The 13,912-nt window shown below is 36.7% G+C and overlaps 1 pseudogene; it reads left to right on the top strand.

Moving 5' to 3' along the window:
• The first annotated feature begins 1,346 nt into the window (after positions 1 to 1,346).
• LOC114636600 lies at positions 1,347 to 8,168 on the top strand (annotated as a pseudogene).
• Positions 8,169 to 13,912: the final 5,744 nt, after the last annotated feature.

Genomic DNA, 13,912 nt, shown 5'->3' with positions numbered 1-13,912 from the left:
CATACCGACCTGAAATATACCCTATCAGTAAATAGGCAGAAATATTGAAAATACATTTAGACTGACAAGACATAATTCAAACAAAATATAAAACAAATTAAATTTTATAGTAAATAAAAAGTATAATCAATTCTATATCAAAATTCTATTATAACCAACTGAAGTACTGTAAATGTACTCAGTGATGATGGATACATGGAGTGTAAATATCACTTCATTTCTAGTGGGAATAGAATTCAGTGTGGTAATTATAGGTAGAAATATGAAGTTCAAAAAATTACAAGTCAAAGTCAGTACTCTACCTGTGTCACTCATTTTAATCTATCCAAGTTACATAAATTAGCATATCAGACATAAATTAACATATCAAACCTGTATTGTTGCAATGTAATTCAACACAGCATCATATAAAAAAATCCACCATCTGCAAGTGAATAAAAAATATAAGGTATATACTAGCATTAGGAATAAACTGAAATTCTCTATTCTTATGAGTTAAATATATGAATTATTATCTCAATCATCTTAATAATGTGTAAACAAGTTCACCTGAAGAAATATTTCATCAAAAGGCACTGACTTCCAGGGACTAAAGATCATGAGAGAGATCAGCATTATAACTCAGTGAATGTCTGCCCAGGTATTGACATTATACAAAATGAGTGTTGAATATGTGTAATTCCAGGCATTATTGGATTTAGCATGACATATTCTCCAAATGGCAGGAATCACAGGAAGCTTGAGGAGATTTTGTAAACATAAGTAGCATACAATAGTATATGAATAGCAGAGAGCACACTCAACTCCAAGCTCAATGTTTCATGAGAGACTGACCTTTCCTACATTAGACAATGGAAGACATAATGTCCCATAATTCAACTCTAGCTATGAATGCATGAGACCTTTATGACCTTCTCAACTCTTGTCTTACTATAAAAATTCTGATAAAATCCATTATCATGATTGTCAATTGTGTTCATACATATGTCTGTTGACATATGATCTGGCCAAGTTGCTCAGGAGAAGTTTGGCCCTGGAGTAAATGCCGTGGATATGAATGAAATCATGGCACCAGAAGATAGAGAACATGATCTTCAAAACATGTTTTCAGAAATGTCTTGCTCAAAAGTTTTCAGACCTTTTCAGATGGAGAGCTTGAGGCCAGATTTTTTCAGATGTATTCATGGACTGTGTGACACAGGATGAGTGGCAAGAACTGCTAGAATATAATTAAATGAATCTCTAGACAGCAATAGCCTTAAAACAGACACATAGATGTAAATATGTGTGATGTTTATCAGCATAAGATGGATTTCACAAGTGCTCCATTTTAGATCCTAGCAGACATGAAGAAGCTGTATGCTTTCACTATTTCCTTCTTGCTCCTGAAGTTTTCTCTCATCTTGTGCAGTTTAACTGAACCCAGTTGCTTTCAAAGGATTAAGAATAATGAAGATAATGATGGAGATCTGTGAAGTGACTGTGGTTTTGTTCTTTTCCCATATGAGGAACCTGTAGAAGAAAATTTTTATAATTATCAATTTTAGGTAAGTCATTAACTTTATCTCCTGCTCCAAGGTCATGAATTAAAAATTCTAACAGCTGTGTACACAAACTGTGTGATTCTGTCTTCTTCCCACTGTAATATTAGGAACTATTTAAAATTAATTATCACATATATAACTATTTTAATAATTTCTAATTTGTCACAGTTTTATTTGGTTTTATTGAGCTCAAGTTCACAAAGGTGGACAATAAAGGAGATTGTGTTCCATTTTTGCCTCCACAAGAATTTCATATGTAGAAAGATGTCATTGCCCAAAGTGTTTTGATCTGCCTTTTATTCATAATTTACACTGTTAACCAGAGCTAACTATGAAGAGAGTGCATAATTGCCTATCATAAATTACCTGTCAAGGATTTCTATATGATTATGCATTCTAAAGACCTTCATAAAAAGGTTATTAATTTAAGTCTTGCATAACAGTTTTGCATAAAATCATAGATTTAAATGTGTGTGTGTCTAGTATACATGATTACATATATAATACTATATATTTACTTGTGAAAATAGATTGCTTTTAAATATAACCTTTTAATGAGTCCCTCCTGTCATTCTGGAGTTGTCACTGAATATGAAAAAACAAAACTGCCAGTCTTGAGATTCTTATACCATGGTTTACATATGCACATGCCCGGTCACAGCTTAGAGTCATTGTCAGTATCAGGTAGATTGTCAATAATTCTTTTAATTAGTGAATAAATATAACACTAGAGTAATTCTAGGAGAACTACCATACTTCTTATGGATAAGAATCTGTTCTCAATATGTCTACACAGTTCTCAGATCCCAAGTGTGAGATGATATTAATGGTGGCTGCAGATCATGACGGAAGGGATGAGGTAGTTCTCTGTTATTTATGTAGTGGGAACCATGGACCAGCCTATGTATACTCTTTGATTGGTGGGTTAGTCCCCGGGAGCTTTGAGGGGTCTGGTTAATTGATACTGTTATTCTTTGTTTGGGATTGCAATCCCCTTCAGCTCCATCAGTCCTTCCCATAACCCCTCTATTGGGGCTCATTGGCTTAATCCAATGGTTGGCTGTGAATATCTGCATCTATCTCAGTCAGGTTCTGGCAGAGTCTCTCAGAGGACCGACATACCAGTCTCTTGTCTGTAAGCACATCTTGGCATCAGGAATAGTGTCAGGGTAGGGTGTCTGCAGGTGGGATGGATCCGAAGGTGGGAAGTTGTCTGGATGGCCTTTTCTTCAGTCTCTGCTACATTTTTGTTCCTGCATCTCCTTTAGACAGGAACAATTCTGGGTAAAATCTTTTAGATAGGTGGGTTACCCCCTCCCCCTCCCCCACTGAGGGCCACATCTATCTATTGGATGTGGTGTCTTTAGGTTCTATATCCCTGCTGTTGGGAATTTTGGCTAATGTCATCTCCATTGGGTCCTGGGAGCCTCTCACATTCCTGATGCCGGGAACATTCTAGTGGTTCCCCAAATTCCCTGCACCTCCCCTGCTACTTATTTTTAATTCTTCTCCTGGCCCTCTGGAATTCTCTCCTGTCTCTTCCCATACCTAGTCCTTTTTTCTTCCTCCTCCTTTCTCCCACCTATATACTTTCCTCACTCTTCCTCTCATGATTATTTTGTTCCCACTTCTAAGTGGGTTTCAAGCATCCATACTTTGGCCTTTCTTTTTGTTAAGCTTCATATGGTCTTTGAATTGTATTGTGGATATTCTGTGCTTTTGGGCTAATATCCGCTTATCGGTGAGTACACACCATGTGTGTCCTTTGGGGTTTGTGTTACCTCACTCAGGATGATATTTTCTAGTTCCATCCTTTTGCCTACAAGTTGGTGAAGTTGTTTGTTTTAAAAGCAGGGTAGTATTCCATTGTGTAAATGCATTATGTTTTCTATATCCATTCCTCCATTGAGGGACATCTGGGTTGTTTCCAGCTTCTGGCTATTATAAATATGACTACTATGAACATAGTGGAGCACATGTCCTTGTTATGTGTTGGGGCATCTTTGGATATATGCCCGGGAGTGGTATAGCTGTTACTTCAGGTACAGCTACTTCCAATTTTCTGAGAAATTGCTAGATTGATTTCCAAGATGGTTGTACCAGCTTGCAATCCCACCAGCAATGGAAGAGTGTTCCTCTTTCTCCATATCCTTGCCAGCATCTGCTATAGCTTGAGGTTTTGATCTTAGCCATTCTGATTGATGTCAGGTGGAATTTCAGTGATTTTGATTTGCATTTCTCTGATGAGTAAGGACTTTGAATATTTCTTTAAGAGCTTCTAGACCATTAAAGATTTTTATAGTGTGAATTTTCTGTTTAGTTCTATACCCCATTTTAAAATAGGGTTATTTTGTTTTCTGGAGTCTAACTTCTTGAGTTCTTTTTATATATTGAATACTAGCCCTCTATTGGAATGTAGAGTTGGTAAAGATCTTTTCTCAATCTACAGGTTGCTGTTTTGTCCTATTGACAGTGTCCTGTGCCTTACAGAAGCTTTTCAATTGAATTAGGTCCCGTTTGTCAACAAATGGGTTGACATTTGTATTCTCTTAGGGTCTGCATGACATCTGCCCAAGATCTTCTGTTTTGTAGAATTTCTGCTGAGAAGTCTGTTTTAATTCTGATAGGTCTGTCTTTATATGTTTATTTAACTTTTTCCATTATAGCTTTTAATATTCTTTTGTTCTGTACATTTAGTGTTTTGACTATTATGTACTGGGAGGAACTTCTTTTCTCATCAAATACATTTGACATTCTATGGGCTTCTTATATGTTTATGGGTATCTTTTTCATTAGATCAGAGAGGTTTTCTTCTATTATCTTGTTGAAGATGATTACTAGCCCCTTGATTTGGGAAGCTTCTCTCTTTTCTATACCTATTATTCTTAGGTTTGGTCTTTTCACTGTGTCTTGAATTTGCTTGATGTTTTGCATTAGTAGCTGTTTGCTCTTTGTATTTTCTTTGACTCTTGTGTAAATGTCTATGGTATCTTCTGTGGCTGAGACTCTCTCTTCTATCTTTTGAATTCTGTTGCTGATGTTTAGATATGTGCCTCCTGATCTCTTTCCTAGGTTTTCTGACCAGACCTGCAGGTCCTAGTTATTCAAGGGGGCGAGGAGGACCACAACCTGAAAAAAGAACAGGCAAGAGAAAGGACTCAAGGAAGCAATTGCTTGTCAAGAGTTGTATATTTGAACGTGAAGCCCCTTTTTATAGTATGCTTTACAAGGGGAGGGGGTAAGAGGGGCCAGGTGGTGGGAAAATACAGAATCTTCATGGCCTGTGCCCTGAAACATTTCATGGTCTACACGGTACACTGCCTTGAATTATGGTCTACCTGCTATTCTTCAGAAGATATGGTACACTGCTTTGAGTTATGGTCTCCCTGCTATTCTTCAGAAGATATGGTACACTGCTTTGAGTCTATCTGCAGCTTCCAGGCAGGATCTTGTGGTTGCCAAGCTGCAGGTGACATTGTGCAGGTGGGGAAAGGTAGGGGGTGAGGATAAGGGTGAGGGTCCTGGCTTCTGGCAGTTTTCCATTTCCAAGATTCTTTCTCTTTGTTATTTCTTCAGTGTTTCTATTTCCATTTTTTTTTTTTTTTGGTTTTTCGAGACAAGGTTTCTCTGTGTAGCCCTGGCTGTCCTGGAACTCACTGGGAAGACCAGGCTGGCCTCAAACTCAGAAGTCTGCCTGCCTCTGCCTCCCAAGTGCTGGTATTAAAGGCGTGTGCCACCGCCCGGCCTCTATTTCCATTTTTATATCCTCAATGGTTTTGTTCAATTTCTTCAGCTGTTTGTGTTTTCTTGTATTTCTTTAATGGATTTATGTGTTTCCTCTTTAAGGGCTCCTACATGTTTACCTGTATTTTCCTGTGTTTCTTTATTGGAGTCATTTATGTCCTCCATAAGGTCCTCTATCATCTTCATGAAATGGGATTTCAGATCAGATATTTACTTTCAGGTGTGGTAAAGTATCCATGGCTTGATGTGGTTTGAGAACTGGGTTCTCATATTTCCAAGTTGCATTGGTTTTTGTTGCTTATGTTACTGTGCTTTCTTTTCACCATCTGGTTATCTCTGGTGTTAACTGGCCTTGCTATCTCTTACTGAAACTTGTCCCTAATGTGAGCCTGGTTAGGTTGGGTCTCTTTGGGTCTGGCTGTCTCTGGGTGTACTAGGGGTTTTTAAGAGTCTGATCTGTGAGCCTAGCTGTGGGTGACCTCCTGATAGTCAAGTGAATTCTGATACTAGGCCGGGTAGGGGGGATCTGGAGCACAAGATATTCTCCATAGACGTCTTTGTGAACCAGAAGGAAGGTATGTCTCCAGCAGGGCAAGAGTTCTTGCATCCTCTGTGCAGAGACCCTTTTCTTAACATATAGGAGCCAGTCTTCTCCTACATCTTCAGATGAATTTGTAGAACTCTCAACTCTTTCAGCACTATGCCTGTGTGGACTCTGCCATGAGCCAGACTTGACTATATTGGACTGAAACTCTGAATCTGTAAGCCAGCCCCAATTAAGTGTCCTTATAAGAGTAGCCTGGTGTCTGTTTACAGCAGTACAAGCCTAATTAAAACAGAACATCCTCCTTTATCATCCCTGTGTCTTCTTTTAGAATACAAGCAAGAAGATACAAGTTTTTTTTTTCTGGTAATGTATTTTGCTACTGATGAGATCAACAAGAATCCCTATCTTTTACCAAACATGACTTTGATATTTTCTTTTATAGTTGGACTTGGTAAAGATATTTTGTGAGTTCTGGATAAAAAATATTCACCACAAAAATAGTTTGTATACTATTAATTACAAATGTGGAATATGGCCTAGATGTAATGTACAACTGACAGGACCATCATGGACAACATCCTTAAAATTGGCAATTAATTATAGGAAACCAAAGGTGAGAATGTTTGACAATTGATGAGTTGACATTTTTATTCCATTCGTCGGTGCCTAGAAAAAACTTGAGTAATATGTGTTTGTGAGTGTGCTGTTATAAATATATTATGAAGGAATAAATAATCAAATTGTAGATATACTGGAGAAACAGACAGACTCTACTTTAGAACATTCAGACTTTACAGGAATCTTCTAGACTCCAATAGGAACAATAAATGATATTTATATACTAATCTAACTCTCCATAATCAGAGTTCTGTAAGGTGAGTAATGTTACTTGTATATAATCACAAACTTCCTAACAATCATATTCCTCATGTAGATATTTCATCCTCTCTTCTACATCTCTTAGGTTTTCTTTGGACTATTTAATCTTAACTTGAGTGACCATGACCAGCTTCCCTATGTCTATCAGGTAACAACCAAAGACACATGTTTGTCCCATGGCATGGTCCCCTTGATGTTTCATTTTAGATGGACTTGGGTTGGGCTGGTCACCTCAGATGATGACCAGGGCATTCAGTTTCTCTCAGACTTGAGAGAAGAAATTCAAAGACATGGAATCTGTTTAGCTTTTGTGAATGTGATTCCAGAAAACTGCAGATTTACATGGCAAGGGATAAGATATATGATAAACAAATTATGGCATCATCAGCCAAGATTGTTATCATTTATGGTGAAATGAACTCTACCCCAGAAGTCAGCTTTAGAAGATGGGGTGCACAGAAAATCTGGATCACAATTTCACAATGGGATGTCATCACAAATTAAAGAGATTTCAGCTTTGATTTCTTTCATGAGACTGTCACTTTTGAACAAGACAGTGGTGACATTGCTAAATTTAGTAATTTTATGCAAACAATAAATACTTCCATATATCCAGTAGACATTCCACAGACTATGCAAGAGTGGAATTATTTTAATTGTTCCACCTCTAAGAACAGCAATAGCAAGTTAGATAATTTTGCATTCAACAACACATTGGAATTGTTAGCAGAGTACAAATTCAACATGGTCCTGAGGGATGAAGGGTATAATTTGTAAAATGCTGTGCATTCTGTAGGCACAGCGACCATGAACTGATTCTTCAACAAGCAGAGTCACAGAAAAATGAAAGAATTCAAAGAATTATCCTTTGACTGTCAGGAGATAAATTTTCTTACATTTTATTATGCTTAGATTTATCAGTGTGATCTTTTAAATAGCCTTTGACAAATTCACATACATTTGTTAGAGATTATTCTCTCAAGAGAAAGTTTTTTATACTACAAAACTTCCTAATGAATCATTTACATGGATATATATCATGAACAAGAATAAAGAGACAATATTTTGCATGAATATTAGTGATTTTTGTGAAACGGAGTCTCAACATTTTTCCAGATGAGTTCAATATTTGTAGTAGCAGTCAAGAGTTTTATCATGAGCGTCTTAAGTGATGACTAGGCTAGAATAATTTTCTCAAGAATTGGTACATATGCATACATAATCATCTAATGATGCATCTTGTTTAGGTGGATTCCTTGCTGAAGATCAGAATATTTATTAACACTGTTGGAAAACTGGTAAACATGAATCACAGGGAAAATCAGTGTGCAGAGTATGACATTTTTAACATTTGGAATTTTCCACAAGGCCTTGGAATAAAAGTGAAAATAGGAAGCTGTTTTCCTTGTTTCCCCCAGAGCCAAAAACTTCATATATCTGAAGCCTTGGAGTAAGACACAGGAGGAATATCTGTGCATATCACAATTTTAATTGTTTTCAGTGTATCTAAACTTTAAAATATGAGGTGCCGAAGTGATATCTCTGTGGTTAAGACCATTTGCTGCTCTTGTATAAGGCTCATACCCAGTTACCAACATCAAAATTTGATGACTCACAATTTCATGAAAATCTAGGTCATAATGAACAAAGGCCTCTAGATTTCATGTTCAACTGAAGTGACAAACCTATTTATCTCTCACTACAGAAAAACATTTATATTCTTTATATTCATGATATTTAAAGTAATTAACACATATGTGCATACATATATACTTAATATTATAACTATATATAAACCTTGATATTTTTTTATTCTATGTGAATAATTTTATAGCCTAATGAAGTACAGCATATACTCATTAAAAGAAATACTTCTCTATATACAAGGTTTATTTTTAAATTTAGAAAAACTTAATTCAATGAAAGTCTTATATAACAAACCTTGATTATATAGTGGATTACATTGATGGATTTCCTTACATTGAACCATCCCTGCATCACTGGTATGAAGCCTACTTGATCATGATGGATGACCATTTTGATGTGTTCTGGATTAGGTTTGCAAGAATTTTATTGAGTATTTTTATATCAATATTTATAAGTAAAATTGGTCTGAAATTCTATTTCTTTTTTGGGTCTTTGTGTGGTTTAGGTATAAGCATAGCTATGGTTTAATAGAATGAATAGTATTCCTTCTATTTGTATTTTGTGGAGTAGTTTAAAGAGTATTGGTATTAGGTTTTCTTTGAAGGTCTGAGAGAATTCTGCACTAATCCCATCTGGTCCTGGTTTTTTTTTTTTTTTTTTTTTTTTTTTTTTTTTTTTTTTTTTTTTTTTGGTTGAGACTATTAGTGAATGCTTCTATTTCTTTAGGGTTTATGGGACTATTTAATGGTTTATTTGAACCTGATTTAACTTTGGTACCTGGTATCTGTCTAGAAAATGGTTCATTTCATACAGATTTTCCAGTTTTGTTGAGTATAGGCTTTTGTAGTGAGATCTGAAGATTTTTGGATTTCCTCAGTTTCTGTGGTTATGTCTCCCTTTTCATTTCTGATTTTGTTAACTTGGATACTGTACCTGTGCCCTCTGGCTAGTCTGGCTAAAGGTTTATCTATCTTGTTGATTTTCTCAAAGAACCAGCACCTGGGTTTGTTGATTCTTTGTATAAATCTTTTTGTTTCTACTTGGTTGATTTCAGCCCTGAGTTTGATTATTTCCTGCCATCTACTTCTCTTGAATGTATTTGCTTCTTTTTGTTCAAGAGCTTTCAGATGTCCTGTCAAGCTGCTGATGTATGCTTTCGCCAGTTTCTTTTTGGAGGCACTCAGAGCTATGAGTTTTACTCTTAGCACTGCTCTTCTTGTGTCCCATAAGTTTGGGTGTGTTGTGCCTTCATTTTCATTAAATTCTAAAGTCTTTAATTAATTAACTAATTTATTTCTTGGCCAAGATTAGATTAGATTAGATTAGATTAGATTAGATTAGATTAGATTTCTACCTGAAATTACTTTTTTGTTCTAGCCCAATGCTAGATTCCTGCCTGCAGTCCTTTTCCTTGTCCTTGGCCAATGACAGATTGCTGTCAGACAGCCACAAAAGATCTCCACATCTACCCCATTTTATTGCATAAACCAGACTTAGCCTGTCTTAGGTTGTTCTGACAAGAAAGCCTTTCTAGCCCATCATGGAATATGCATTATCATAAGCAATGCACTTCTGTCTTAGGTTGATAAGGCTCTTTGTAGAATCTTATCCCTCCTTGGCTTGCCAGCATGTTAAATTAATAATTCTGTCTGGGGGTCCATTTTTAGTTTCAAGTCATATACTTAGGCTGCCAGCCTTTTGATGCAGTTAGAGACAAGCTTTAACAAGATGAGCAGGAATAAAATTATTCCCAGGACAAGAAGGGCTAGCCTGATCAATCTGTATATGCCATTCCTGAGGTTTGACCAAAATGGAAATACTGACCTCAGGCCAAGGATAATTTTATCAGCATTATCTAGAGCATTAAAGCACAACAGAGCAGCATTCTTTAAATTCATAATCTCACTATGCAAAGTTAACACATCCAGAGAGGTGTTAGGATTATGTCAAATATCCTACAGTTGTCTTTAAACTTTTTTCTAATTATAATGACAATCATTTTGAATTTCAAAAGTAACACTACTCCACTGATATTTGTCATGACACTTGGGATGGCTCCTAACTCTTGAACATTGAACCTCCTTCAGATAATTTGAATAGATTATAGAGCATCATCCATTGTTCCAGATACCTATATAAATCCTTTTGAATACTCAATACATTAGTAACATATTTTGCTAGATGGTTAACGAAAATAGTTGTCTTAACTCCTTTTGTCAATGATATTGCAGAAGCTGTGATGCTAGCAATTAATGAAATTAAAGCTGTTATACCAGCAATAACCAAGCCTGCTCTTCCTTCTGTGTAAATCCTAACTCACTTCTTCCAGCACTTTCAAGCTTTTTTCAGAAAATCAAGGGTTTCTAATACTCAGGGCAGTAAGATAAAAGCTGGTTGACAGACTCCATAACAGACATACCAGGTTTCAACACACTAACACAATTGGAAATTATATAGTCAATGCAAATTACAATAAATACTGTAGAAGAGACAAAACCAATTTTAGCTAGACAATTAAAAGAGCCTTAAAACATCCACTAACCCTTGTTTGAAATCCAGATTTATCTCTTGGTATGGTAACATCATAGTGAACTACAGCTAACTTCCAAATAAGCTCTGAAAATGTCCAGATTCCAAGTGTAGACTGTTATTTCCAATAATTGATTGATTTCTAGAGCAGTACATGATTGAGTCCTAATAGCTCGTCACCTTTAAGAAAAATACAAGAGACATTATAATTTCTCTTTTTGATTCTCTGTCCCACAAGGTATAAAAACTTGAGGCAAGGCAGCTTGTCCCACCTGGGATACGGTCAAGCAAAGGTGTGTCAGGAACATATGTTGAATACAGCTCCCCAGTCACCCTGGTCAGGGCCCTCAACAAGTTCACAGGTCAGCAACATACTTTGTCTCAGCAACAGCATATCTCATCAATCTTTTTAAAGTTCAATGGGCCTCTTCCACAATTGCTTGTCCTTGAGGATTATATGGAAACCCTGAAATAAATTATTGACAAAAAGTCTTGACTGCTCAATTACAATGGACACCTCCATTATGTTTTTATTGAATATTTTATTTATTTACCTTTCAATGTTATCCCCTCTCCCATTCCCTCCAAAATCCCTTAACCCATCCTGCCTCCTCCTACTTCTATGAAAGTGTGTCCCCACATATCCACCCATTCCTGCCTCCCTGCTCTAGAATTCCCTAATAATAGGGCATCCAAACTTTCAGGGAATAAGACCCTCTTCTTCCACTGATGACTGACAAAGACATCTTCAACTACCTATACAGGTGGAGCTATGAGTCCCTCCCTTTGTGTTCCCAGGCTGGAGGTTTAGACCCTGGGAGCTCTGGTTGAGTATTTTGATACTCCTTCTAAGAAGGACCAAAGCACCCACACTTTTGTCTTCCTTCTTCTTCTTGAGCTTCATGTGGTCTATGCATTATATCTTAGGTATTGTGAGCTTTTGGGCTAATATCCACTTATCAGTGAGTGCATACCATGTGTGTTCTTTTGTGATTGGGTTACCTCACTCAGGATGATATTTTCCAGTTCCATACTTTTGCGTAAGAATTTCATGAACTCATTGTTTTTAATAGCTGAGCAGTACTCCATTGTATAAATGTACCACATTTTCTGTATCCATTTCTCTGTTGAAGGACATCTGGGTTCTTTCCAGCTTCTGGCTATTATAAATAAGGCTGCTATGAACAGAGTGGAGCATGTGTCCCTGTTATATGTTGGAGCATCTTTCAGCCAATGCCTAATCGGGGCACTTCAAAGAGCTGTAACACTTTTCCCCTCTCCACCTCAGTGGCAGAGGCATTGACCATTCCACCCCATCCTCAGCCAAGCCAGAGATCCTGGTGGGACACCATCTGGAGCTGATCCCACAGCTGATCTCCAGTTGAACCAGCACCATTTGTTGAAAGTGCTATCTTTTTTCCACTGGATGGTTTTAGCTCCTCTGTCAAGGATCAAGTGACTATATGCATGGGGGTTCATTTCTGGGTCTTCTATTCTATTCCATTGATCTTCCTGCCTGTCTCTGTACTGTTGCCATGCTGTTTTTAATCACTATTGCTCTATAGTACAGCTTAAAGTCAGGGATGGTGATTCCCCCAGAAGTTCTTTTATTGTTGAGAATAATTTTCACTATCCTGTGTTTTTTGTTATTCCAAATGAACTTGAGAATTGCTCTTTCTATCTCTGTGAAGAATTGAGTGGGGATTTTGATGGGTATTGCATTAAATGTGTAGATTACTCTCTGCAAGATAGCCAGTTTTACTATATTAATCCTTCCAATCCATGAGCATGGGAGATTTTTCCATTTTCTGAGATCTCCTTCGATTTCCTTCTTCAGGGACTTGAAGTTCTTGTCATACAGTTCTTTACTTGTTTGGTTAGATTCACACCAAGTTATTTTATATTATTTGTGACTATTGTGAAGAGTGTCATTTTCCTAATTTCTTTCTCAACCTGCTTATCTTTTGAGTAGAGGAAGGCTATTGATTTGTTTGAGTTAATTTTATATCCAGCCACTTTGCTACAGTTGTTTATCAGGTTTAGGAGTTCTCTGGTGGAAATTTTAGGGTCACTTAAGTATACTATCATGTCATCTGCAAAGAGTGAAATTTTGACTTCTTCCTTTCCAATTTTTATCCCTTTGACCTCCTTTTGTTGTCTAATTGCTCTGGCTAGAACTTCCAGTACTATCTTGAATAGGTAGGAAGAGAGTGGGCAGCCTTGTCTAGACCCTAATTTTAGTGGAATTGCTTCAAGTTTCTCTCCATTTAGTTTGATGTTGGCTACTAGTTTGCCGTATATTGCTTTACTATGTTTAGGTATGGGCCTTTAATTCCTGATCTTTCCAAAACTTTCATCATGAAGGGGTGTTGAATTTTGTCAAATGCTTTCTCAGCATCTAGTGATATGATCATGTGTGTGGGGGGTGTTGAGTTTATTTATATAGTGGATTACATTGATGGATTTCCATATATTGAACCATCCCTGCATTCCTGGGGTAAAGCCTACTTGATCATGATGGATAATTGGTTTGATGTGTTCCTAGATTCAGTTTTTGAGAATTTTATTGAGTATTTTTGCATCGATATTCATAAAGGGGATTGGTCTGAAGTACTCTTTCTTTGCTGAGTCTTGTGGGGTTTAGATATGAGGATAATTGTTGCTTTATAGAATTGGGTAGTGTTCCTTCTATTTCTATTTTGTGGAACAGTTTATAGAGAATTGATATTAGGTCTTCTTTGAAGGTCTGATACAACTCTGCACTAAAACTGTCTGGTCCCAGACTTTTTTTGGTGGGGAGACTTTTAATGACTGCTTCTATTTCTTTCAGGGTTATGGGACTGTTTAGATGGTTTATCTGAGCCTAATTTAACTTTGGTAACTGGTATTTGTCTAGAAAATTGTCCACTTCATCCAGATTTTCCAGTTTTGTTGATTATAGGCTTTTATAGTAGGATCTGATGATTTTTTGAATTTCCTTTGTTTCTGTTGTTATGTCACCCTTTTCAGTTCTGATTTTATT

This window comes from Grammomys surdaster, unplaced genomic scaffold, assembly GCF_004785775.1.
Source record: "Grammomys surdaster isolate TR1022 unplaced genomic scaffold, NIH_TR_1.0 124565, whole genome shotgun sequence".
NCBI lineage: Eukaryota > Metazoa > Chordata > Mammalia > Rodentia > Muridae > Grammomys > Grammomys surdaster.
Note: the sequence above shows the minus strand (reverse complement) of the source record. Positions and strands in the feature narration are given on the sequence as shown.